This window comes from Nicotiana attenuata, unplaced genomic scaffold (assembly GCF_001879085.1).
Source record: "Nicotiana attenuata strain UT unplaced genomic scaffold, NIATTr2, whole genome shotgun sequence".
NCBI classification, from domain to species: Eukaryota; Viridiplantae; Streptophyta; class Magnoliopsida; order Solanales; family Solanaceae; genus Nicotiana; species Nicotiana attenuata.
Genome location: NW_017672446.1, coordinates 149,157 through 160,949, shown reverse-complemented (window position 1 = coordinate 160,949; position 11,793 = coordinate 149,157). Strand labels below are relative to the sequence as shown.

The 11,793-nt window shown below is 35.8% G+C and overlaps 1 long non-coding RNA gene across 2 annotated transcripts; it reads left to right on the top strand.

The window, feature by feature from the left end:
- Nucleotides 1-2,365: 2,365 nt before the first annotated feature.
- LOC109213231 lies at nt 2,366-10,451 on the top strand. 2 transcript variants are annotated; one of them, XR_002065972.1, is made up of 2 exons: nt 2,366-2,753; nt 10,258-10,451. It is a non-coding gene; the product is annotated as an uncharacterized LOC109213231 (long non-coding RNA). The 2 variants fall into 2 exon arrangements; XR_002065971.1 differs by lacking the exon at nt 10,258-10,451 and adding an exon at nt 4,448-4,625.
- The last annotated feature ends 1,342 nt before the right edge of the window (nt 10,452-11,793 follow it).

The following is an 11,793-nucleotide window of genomic DNA, read 5'->3' as shown; positions in this document are numbered from 1 at the left end:
TTGAAGAGTCGATAACTTTTGCTCAAATGATATCAATTTAAGGGCTCTTAAGGTTGTCATCTTTGAGGGTTGATTGGACTACTCTTAGTACATTAGTATATGCAAATCGGTGTATGCATGCTAGTAAAAAAATCTGTGATGTTTAATGTTAAAGGTTTCATGGAATTAGTCTATTAATTGTCTTGGATCCCATGTTTGGAATTGGTCAAGGTTAAGTCTATGTTAGCAATTGCGTTCTTCTGAAATCCTGTTGAGGATGGGCTGGGTTCAATGTCGCGTTCCCTTTTACATTTTTGATGTTGAATCTATGTTAGTAATTCCATTTTGAAGTCACGTCGATATTTTGGTTAGAGGTCATGAATGCTATTATACTTTAAATGGTGAAAGAAACTGTAGGTGAGCTTTATAACATCATGTACGGCATCTCTGTTATAGAATGTGATTTGGTATTAAAAATACATTTCATATCCGTTTAAGATTGGCAAAAGTGGTCAGCACTTGTTTAGCCTTAAGGTTTTTCATGAAGAACGTAATTTGTTTCAAGTAATGGCCATGAATCCCGCAGTTGGGCCTTTGTCATTGGCCCAGTGACGTCTGAAGCCTCTTAGCTGATCCAGTCTGGTTTTGGGCTTTACCTCGAGCCCAATTCCCTTAATTGCCTGGCTATTGTTACCTGAGTTCGGGAGCAATTCCTTTTCCAAATTTGGGCCGATATAGTAATTGCATAGGCTGCTCATAGCTATGTATGCAGAATCTAATTTGATTTAAATCTGAACTTCTTAGTTTTTTTTATTATTTAAATGCGATCCGCTTTAATTGCTGAGGGTGAGCCATATTAGATGACACAAATAGTTTATGGCCCTCCAAATGTAGCTTGAATTCTCTTTAAAATTGGATTTGAGGCGTGCCATGCCAAACAAAATCTAAAAATGCATGGCCCTCATTTAATTATTTTTTTAAAACTCCTTAGAATTCGAGGCGTGCCATTTAGCAAATTTTCCGTGGCCTTCGCAAAGTTAAAAACGCGTAGTTGCTTTAGGCGCGTTATTTTAATAATTAACTTCCTTAAACTCGGGTGTGCATTTCATGTGACCCAAATCCAAATCTTGACAACGTTAAATAAAATGTGTCTCGAACTGCGGGTGCATTTCATGTGGCGCGGTCCAAAGACGTGTTTTAGATGACGTTGAAATCTTCCTTAAAATAATTAAAAGCGGTTTTAAGGTTAAAAATGCACATAGGTTCAAAAGTATTTTTAAATCAGATAATAGGCCATTTATAACAGTTGAGCGACCGTGCTAGAACCACGGAACTCGGGAAAGCCTAACACCTTTTTCCGGGTTAACAGAATTTCTTACTCGGATTTTTGTGTTTGCGGACTGTAATACAGAGTCAATCTTTCCTCGATTCGGGATTTGAACCGGTGACTTGGGACACCATAATTATCCCAAGTGGCGACTCTGAATGTTTAATAAATAAATAATCCCATTTCGATTGTCACTTTAAGTTGGAAAGAACTCCCTTATACCCTTTCCGGGGGTAGGAAAAGGAGGTGTGACAAGGAGTTCAGGAAACAACAACAGTAGCAACAACAGTGAAATCACAGCGCTTCGGTAGTCCCAGCTACCAAAACTTCAAGAACTACACTGACCTGATTCCTTTATAGCCAAGGATATGTAGGTAACCTCCGAAGCAAGGTTCGGTCAAAACTTTTCAAAATGCTTTCCATGGAGTATCAAACGGGCAAAAATTGTCATAGTTGCAATTTTATCTTTGCCCGAAAACTTTTCATGTTCTCGAGCAAAAAGGGGTAGCTGTGAGCACCTAATTTTTGCCCCACAGAGGAAATTACTCCTAAAAATAGTTCAAAAATAATTTTAATTATTTTTATAATTTTAGGAGTTTTTCTTTTATTTATTTTACATTTATTCGCATTGTTCATGCATATCTAGAAATATTTTAAATCATAAATCTTTATCTTTCATTTAGTTTGTTAATTTCATTTAGGAATTAATCATAGGTTAAAAACATAGTTAAAACAAAAATCACAAAAAATATATATTAACTTTAATCAATTAGTTCAATTAATTAGTTAAAATGCTAATTAGGTCGTTTTGCAAAATAAATTCAATTAGAAGTAATGTGACTATTTTTGAAAGATCAAATAAAGAAGAATATGGTCTGTTGCTTCTTGTTCCAAATTGGCCCAGTTTCAGCGGCCCAAAAATTGTCCAAGCCCACACCTAATCTGCCCAGCAACCCGACCCAAATCTCCATAACTTTCAGTCACCCAAAGAATGTAGTACCGTATCAATACTATGTCGTTTCTTCTTCTTCACCTAATAAAACAATCTATTTCCCCTATTCTATAAGGAACGGACCCTTTCCCTCTTGGAGAACAAAAGCCTAGCCGCCTCTAATACTCTCATCTTCTCAGTCAACCGCCCTCCCTCACTCTCAAAGAACGGAAGAAGGAAATCTGAAAATACACACACCCGTTTTTCTTCCCCAACAAACTCTCACCCTCACCTCACTTTACTCATCTGTATACATCTAGAAGAAGGAAAAAAGAAATCCCAAAAAACCAGATCTGAAAACAAAAAAAAAATGCTTTGAAGAACGACGAAGAACATGTAGAATTTCTAGATGTTTTTACTCAAGTTTCGTTGTTGTTTGCTGTTCATCGCTTCTGAGCTCCAACCAGCTGGAATCTTTGCCTTTATTTGGCTTAGATTTAATCTTTGCACCATTTGGTATGTTTTCCCGAAACTTGTATTTTTCAGATTTGGCCTAATATGAAGTCATGCTTGATTCTGATGCTTCTCTTATGTTGATTGGAATTTGCTGTTTCAACTTTCTTCAGCATGAATATGTGTAATTTATTTTACTTGAAATGTGGTGAAATGTTTAAATTTGTCTTTCAAACGAGGTCTATAATATTGAAACTGATAGTTTGTTGGTTTAGCTACTTAATCACTGGACCTGTAGTGTTACATGGAAAATCAGTGTGTATTTTTTTTATATTTATTTTTTAAAAAGAGGGTTCATGTTAGCTCGAGATGTATGTGAAGCTAGAATTAGTTATTTACCGTGAATTGATTACTGTTGTAGCTTTAGATCATGAATGTTATTGTAGTAGGATATATATATCCATAAGTAAGGTAAATCATTGATTTTTCAGTTATGTAATTAAATGGGTTATGATTTAATTAGCCTTGTAATTTCTCTTTTATGGGCTAATTAAAACCTAAACAAGTTGCTGGATTTTAGATCCCTGGGCCTAGTTTGGTTGCAAGGGATGTGAGAGTCTCCCCCAAATCCAAAACGACATGTCCAATTGGGCCTGATCTACCTGACTTTGTGAGCTCAACAGTTTTGGACTAGCTTAAATTTCAATTTAACCTTATCGATCTGTATAGTTCCAGCATTTGATTCCGTATTTAGTTTTCGATATTTCGTAAAATCCATTTCATTTAGCTTTGGCAAAAGAATTTTTTTTCAACGGCCTGATTTAACTTGAGGCAAACTTTCAGATTAGTTTTAATTCGCAACTTCTTATAAAACATTAGCCTTTAACCAAGACATAATGCAATTAATCTTATGAACAAATTAACGATCCAATCCATACTGCCTCACACTCCTATCCATAATTCGTGGCCTCATATTAATCTCAAATCTTAGGAAAGTAAATAATTCATGAACATCCTAGAATGCTTTAGGCGCGCTTTAAAATCTATTATCATGATTATGTACACGTTCGCGTGACATAATTATGGTTACCAATAAATAAATAAAATCAAAGTACGTGTTCACGCGATTTTGATTAAACAATCTTAATATAATAAAGTGTGATAAATTGTGTACATGTACGCGTGACATGATTTCAACGCCTCAAATAAAATGGATTTACACACATGTAGTCCGTTTCAAAGATTAAATACATAACACCATAATTTAAAAGCGGTAAAAGTTAAAATACACATAGGTTCTAAAAATGAGTAATTAAACAATTTAATTAAGCTAGGTATGATTAAAGCGACCGCGCTAAAATTGCGAAACACGGGAATGCCTAACACCTTCTCCCAAGTTAATAGAATTCCTTACCTGGTCTTCTGATTTTTGCGGACTTTAAAACAGGGTCAAATTTACTCGATTTATGATTTTAAAAATAAATTAGTTACTTGGGACACCATAATAACTATTCTAAGTGGTGACTCTAATTAATTAAATAATCACATTTTGAATAATATCACTTTAATTGGAAAAACTCCTTATTCCTCGAAAAAAGGGAGGTGTGACAAATACTTTTTTGAACTTAATTTCAAATACTACTTTTTTCAAAAATTATAATATTTCCGGCCAAACGCCTACTATATTTTGACATGTGTGTTTTTTGTCTTTAAAATTCGAGTTGGGGTTATTTTTGTCGTTATTTTGCTTTCTGCAGGTTAATTTAAAGTGTCTACAAACTAGCATTTCATTTTGAAGTAGCAGGGCAAGAACCAAAGTAATCTACCATTACCAAAGCAAAGCACCAAAAAAGTGCAGCGCAACAATAATTTATGCTAATTCACCATTCACTTCTTTGTTATTATTTGTAATATATGTATTTATGCTTAGTGACAGTTTCCATCTTAGTGTATTCTTGCTTTTCGATTACTTTCCATTTTATGTTGGGCGTACGAATAAAGTTCCATATTGGTATTTGAAAAAATTATGAGTCTACATATAAGGTGTAGGGATCTCTTAATGATATGAGGCATTTTGGGAAAAATCGTACGATTTTGGCACAAAGCGGACAACATCACACCATGTTATTATGGGCTTCGGTTGCCATAATACTCTAAAAATGTGGGTGGCACACTGTGAATCTCGAAAATTAACCTGTGGATCGTGGAAATGTGCCACATGGAACTTAGTTCGAGGAGGAGACCCGTGAATCGTGGTAGTGAGCCACGTGGAACTTAGTTCGAGAGGGATATTGTTGAGTGTCCGAACAAAGTGCCACGAAGCCTTTTGGGAAAAACCATATGGGCTTGACCCAAAACAGACAGTATACATTATGTCAAGAGTGTTTTTATGCTAGTTTAGCCCAATATTTGATGTTGGAGTTCTCCTCTTTTTTGGATCATAACTTGCACCTACCTTCTTCAGAAGGTCTACTAGGGTCTCTTCAATTGATGAACAAGTTTCATCTCCTTGTGAACTTAAATTAACTAACCCTTCAACAGCCTTCTCTGAACTACTTCCCCCTGACTTCTTGCCACTTTCTTCCACAGTTTCCTGTGCAACCCACAAATAGTTGGTACAGGCAATTCAGAAGTGGGTGAGGAATCAGTCACTCCTTTCCCTTTTCCCCCCACATCACCACTTTCACCCTCTCTTTTTTTTTCTTTTTCAATTTTATTTTTTTACCTCCACTCCTTCCTAACTCAGGTATTTCCACATCCCTGATAGGCCCAACCAAGACAAACCTATTTTCTAAATTTTCAGCCAAAGAAGAACATACCTTAGAAGGGGATTTTTAAGCCTTCTCAAAGTCAGAAGACCCAGGTCCTTCCCCCTCACTAGCAGATCTGAACGAATCAGAATCAGAGTCAGAATCTTGGGCTTGACTTGCCTTTAATTTCTCGTTCAATTTCTTTTGACAGAGCACCAGATGCCACCATTTTGTGAGCAAGCATTTTTACTCGCCTTCTCCTAGGTTGAGGAGTCGTGCTAGGTGGATGAGGGGTGGATGAATCAGAGGGAGTAGGTTGTGGAGGAGTTCCAGGGTTATCTTGGGGGTTCGACATTATAGCTTATTGCTTGAGAGAGTTTGAGAGCTGAACTTTTTAGAGAAGATGGCAATTTTCAGTGAAGAAGGTTTTTTTGACGGTTTTGAATTTTGAGGGTGGCAGGAATTAGTAATGAGTACTTAAAGGGAAAGACTCATTTAATGGATAACGGTAGCTTTAGCAGTCAATTAGAGGTCTAATCAACCTGAAATTGCAGGTTGAACGGACGGTTAGGCTTTCCTAGATTTTAGGCAATTTTTGTGGTGAGAATTCTAATAAGGTCGGAACTGGTTCAAAACAAACGGATAGAATTTTCTGGTGTTTTGAACATTGGTAGGACTCTCCTCATGATTTAAGTATTTAATTTTCTAATTGTGCAGAGTATAGAAAACATACTTTGTCATTCAGATGAACTAATACTGATGAACCAGGTTCTTCATTTAGAATTCTCTTGATCATGCCTCAATTTACCAAAATAGAGAAAATTCTGTTAGAGATCAGTGAGTCATATCAACACAAGTCACAAGAGTATACTATTTACGGTATGAGACTGAGTAGAAATTAATCTAGATATTTACACAAGTTCCAGATTTACTAGCCAAAAAAATATTTTTTTTTCATTATGCATTCTGAGCTGGTCCCATTAGGTGATTTTAATCATCCCTAATTCTAACCTGTTCCTTTCAAAGCTTTCTCTACTCAGTGCTTTAGTAAAGATGTCAACGATTTGTTTATCAATAGCACAGAATTCTATAGTAATCAATCATTTCTCATAGTTGTCCCTTAAAAAATAATGTCTAACATCTATGTGCTTAGTCCTTTTATGATGAACGGTGTTCTTTGTCATACTTATAGCACTAGTGTTATCACAAAAGATATGGATGCAACCAATTTCAATGCTAAAATCCATTAGCTGCTGCTTGATCCATAGTAATTGACCACAACAAGAGGCAGCAACAACATACTCAGCCTCAGCAGTGGATAGGGCCACTGAATTCTTCTTTTTAGTGGCCCATGATACCAGACATGAGCCAAGAAAATGAGCCATACCTGAGGTGCTTTTCCTATCCACAAGGAAACCTGCATAGTCAGCATCAGCATATTCTACTAGATTAAAGTTGCTACCTTTAAGGTACCAAAAACAAAGATCAATAGTGCCTTTCAAATATCTCAGTATCCTCATGACAGCAGTCAAGTGGGATTCCTTAGGATTGGCCTGAAAACGAGCACAAAACCCTACACCGAAAACTATGTCAGGTCTGCTAGCAGTAAGATACAAAAGTGAGCCAATCATTCCCCTATATAACTTTTGATCAATAGATGAACCAGATTCATCTATGTCTAATTTAGTTGCTGATGCAATGGGTGTGTCTATTTTTTTTGATTGATCCATTTTAAACTTCTTAATCAACTCTTTGGCATATTTCTGCTGAAGGATCATAGTTCCATTTGGTTTTTTTTTTTATCTGTAAGACTAAGAAAATGTTAAGCTCACCCATCATACTCATTTCAAATTCACTCCCCATTAATTTTGCAAAATCCTTACTTAGTTTTTCTGTGGTTGCCCCAAAGATTATGTCATCAACATATAATTTGTACTACTAGTAGATCCTTACATTTTTCCCTCAAGAATAGAGTGCTGTCAATCTTACCTCTTTTGTATCCATGTTCAAGCAGGAATTTGGATAGACGTTCATACCATGATCTAGGAGCCTGCTTGAGTCCATATAGGGCCTTGTCCAATTTGTATACATGATCTGGACATTCCTTACTTTCAAACCCTGGAGCTTATTTGAGAAAGACTTCTTTACAAAATTCAGCTTGTTTGAGCTTCTTTCTTTCAACTACTCCATTTTGTTGAGGAGTCCTAGGTGCAAAGAAATTATGATCTATACCGTGATCATTACAAAATTCAGCAAACTTAGCATTTTCAAATTCAATTCCATGATCAGACCTAATTGATGCAAATTGATTTCCTAGTTGTTTTTGAGTTCTTCTAACAAAGGCAGTGAACATGTCAAATGCTTCATCCTTAGATGTTAAGAACAATACCCAAGTAAACCTAGAGTAATCATCAACAATTACCATCACATATTTCTTACCACCTTTGCTCAATGTTCTCATTGGACCATAGAGATCCATATGGACCAGTTCCATCGTCCTGGTCGTGCTTACCATCTTCTTGCTTTTAAAAAAAGATCTTACCTGCTTCCCCCTTGCACAAGCCTCTCAAATGTTTTCTTCCTTGAACTTGATGTTAGGTAATCCTATCACCAGGTCCTTGGAGACTAATTTGTTGAGTTGATTTAAACTTGCATGACCAAGTCTTTTGTGCCACAGGAGGGGATCATTGTCCAACACACTCAAGCAAGTGAGTTCATTTTCTGAAAGAGTGGACAAATCTACAATGTAAATATTGTTACCTCTTTTTCCCTGCAAAACAATCTTGTCAGTGGTAAGATTAATCACAAAGCATTTAGTAGAGGTGAATGCTACCAAGTTACCTCTGTCACATAGTTGTGATACACTGATTAGGCTATATTTCAATCCATCTATCAAGTGGACATTCTCAATGGAATGTGAGTCTGTCTTACCTACCTTTCCAACCCTAATCATTTCACCTTTCTTCCCATTTCCAAAGCAGACATTACCTCCTTTTAAGTCTTCAAGTGAAAGGAACTGGTTCTTGCTTCCAGTCATATGTTTTGAGTAGCCACTATCCATGTACCATATTTGGCTACTTCCCTTCACTTGGACCTCTCGTTCATCATCTGATTCTCCAATGGCCATAAGTGCTTGTTCATCTCCAGCTTCATCTTCTGAATCCTCATCTGAGGTTTCTCCCCAAGCAGCAACTATAACTTTTGTTGATCCTTTGTTCCTTTTGGGTTGAACCTGTTCCTTCTTCCTGTTCCTACGTTCAACCCTTTCCTTCTTCCATTCAATTTCCCACTGAGGACAATTCTTGATCATGTGGGCAGTCTTGCCACATTTGTAGCAGCCCTCGTTGATCTGTTTCTCAGGGGCCCTTGGTTTGTTGAAGGTTGTACCTCTTGAATAACCCTTTCCTCCCATCAGGTACTTCTTGAAATCCCTTGTGATCATGGCCATTTCATCATCCTCTAGATCTGCACCTTCAGCTATTCTGAGAGCCAGGCTCTTTTCCTTCTTGGGTGCATCCATTTTCATGGTTTGCCTTCACAGTTCATAGGCAGTGAGATTTCCAATCAGCTCATCCTACTTTGAGTAGCAATGTTCTTTGATTCCTCAATAGCAGTGATTTTGCTTTCCCAAGTTACTGACAAGACCCTTGTCAAGATTTTCTCAACCTTGTCTTCTTCAAGGATAATTCTTCCAAGAGACTTAAGTTCATTTGTTATTGTTGTGAACCTTGTGTACATCTCCTGGATAGTTTCTCCTTCCTTCATGGTGAAATTCTCATATTGAGAATATAACAATGTTCCTCTTGATCTCTTTACTTGAGGAGTTCCTTCATGAGCCACTTGTAGAGTGTCCCATATCTCCTTAGCAGTGGTACAACTTTGAAGCCTGCTGTACTCGTCTGGACCTAGTTCACACACAAGCCATTTCTTGGCCTTGGCATTCTTTTCCCATTTCTTCAAATCTTCAACAGTGCAGTCAGCTCTTGTCTTTGGCACTTCCACCCCTTCAACATTCTTCTTTGTAGTAGCTAGGGGACTATCAGTGACTATGTCCCAGAGTTCATAATGTTCTCCTATGATGTGGTCTCTCATTCTGTTCTTCCACCAAGAATAGTACTGGCCATTAAAGAGTGGGGGCCTAGCAGTGGATTGCCCTTCCCAGTTTCGAGGTGGTGCACTCATCTTGATCAGTTCCTAAGGTGTTAACCTCTTTAATTGACTGAAATACTACCCACGATTAAATTAATTTGGTGAACATATTTGTGAGGAAGATATGGAAGTTCATGTGATTAGGAGCCTGTTTGGATGGGCTTAAAAAAGTAGTTCTTCAGCAGAAATAGTTTTTAAGCCAAAAGGTAATAAGTTGGGGTTGCCCGGCTTATTATTTTTGGCTTGTTTTAAGCAATTTTTAATTTATTTTAAGCACTTTTTAACTTTGACAAACACTAAAAAAATCTAAAAAGAACTTAAAAGTTGATTTGACCGGTTTAAAAGCCAATCCAACTACCCTCTAATTTGTTTTGGTCATTGTATGTCACTAAATGAAATTAGTGTGCTTAGATTCTGCATTTAATCTGTATTTTTTGTCTTTCTGGCAATTCGGTTATTTTCAATTAAGCTAATGCAGAGACTACCATTATATCTGCCAACTAAACTGTAAAAACTTGATGTGCAAATGCAGACGACTATCGATGTGTAATGTCAATAAAGGGGCCAGATAATGTGCTTTCTTTTTTATAAATATATCTTTTCTATTGTGGCAGAATGATTCTTCTCTTTGGCCCTTAATTTTTGTCTAAAGATGTTTTTTTCACTAGGGGCCCAAACTGGTATATCACTAGACTTCAGACATCATAAATTTGGAGGTTGCGACAGAGTGACTTTTAAAAGCTTTTGTTCTTTTCGGAAGCAGGGCATGTGAATGAAAGTGCAGATATTGTGAGAGCTATACATATAATAATTTGAGTTTGTTTGTGGTCTTTTAGTAATCTAATTGAAAACCTTGTCGCCATGGAATGCAGTTTGGAACTTCACTAATGGAATATGAGAGACGTTATCATTATGATTAAAAAAAATAGAAATAATAACTTATACCAAAATTAAATATGCATATAATAATAGATGAAATATAACTGAAAGATTTTCAGAAGTAGAAAATTTTGGTTGACTGGAAATAGATGTGCAGATAAAATATGAAAAATGATGAAATTTGAAGTTGAAATATGAGTACGAAAATTTTGGTTTCTAGACACACGTCTCTAAGAGGCTACTATCATGGAAAGTCTCAAAGGAAGACTTTAAATCTTTTCTGCGGGTGCTTTTAGTTTTTTTATTTTAACCTCATATTTAAATATGGGATTTTTACATATCTATACACTATTGGAGACTTTATTACCCTCCCTACTCAAGTTTCTATTTAATTACCTCCTATATACAAATTTACAAATTATATACACTTTAGGAATTAAATGAGTATCCCTTTATATTAGGAATCAATTATTTCCCATCCTTATTCTTTCTCCCTTATGCGCTCTCTCTCCGTCTCTCTTTCCTGCTCTCTCTCTTTCTCTCTCTACGTCTCTCTCTATCTCTCAATCCCTAATTTAAGTAATGTAGAGCAAAGGAAAAGATAGCAACAATTCCACCATTGACAGCCATTAAAAAGCTTTGAAGCTTTGAATTCAAATTTGGGTTTTCAAAAAACATTAGTATTTGTTTGAATTGGGTGTTGTTGCAAACAATTGGGAATTCTCTCTACGTCTCTCTCTATCTCTCAATCCCTAATTCCAGTAATGTAAAGCAAAGGAAAAGAGAACAACAATTCCACCATTGATAACCATTAAAAAAGCTTTGAAGCTTTGAATTCGAATTTGGGTTTTCAAAAAATATTATTTGTTTGGATTGAGTGTTGTTGCAAACAATTGGGAATATGGTTTGGAGTTTATATCTCAATTTGAGGGTATTTTGGTGAAGATTAGACTTGATTTTGGCAGAATTTCAGATTGAAACTCGAAGAAGACGAAGAAGGAGACATGATATACATTATACTTACGAAATTGTAGAAAAATTGTATTATGTCGTTTATATATATATTTTTTTATTTAAATATTGTATGAAAGTTGAACAATATTGTATAAAAATTATATTTAAGTTGTATGATATTGTAGTGTTATATAACTTGGTAGAAATAATGTATGAAAATTTTAGATAAGTTGTAGATAATTTGTATAATATATAATTAGTTGTATATATATATGTGTGGCTTGTATATATTTTGTAACTAAAATGTGTTTAGGTCGGGTAAATACCAAAATATAGATATTTTCGTGATAATATTTCAAATAGTGTATAGG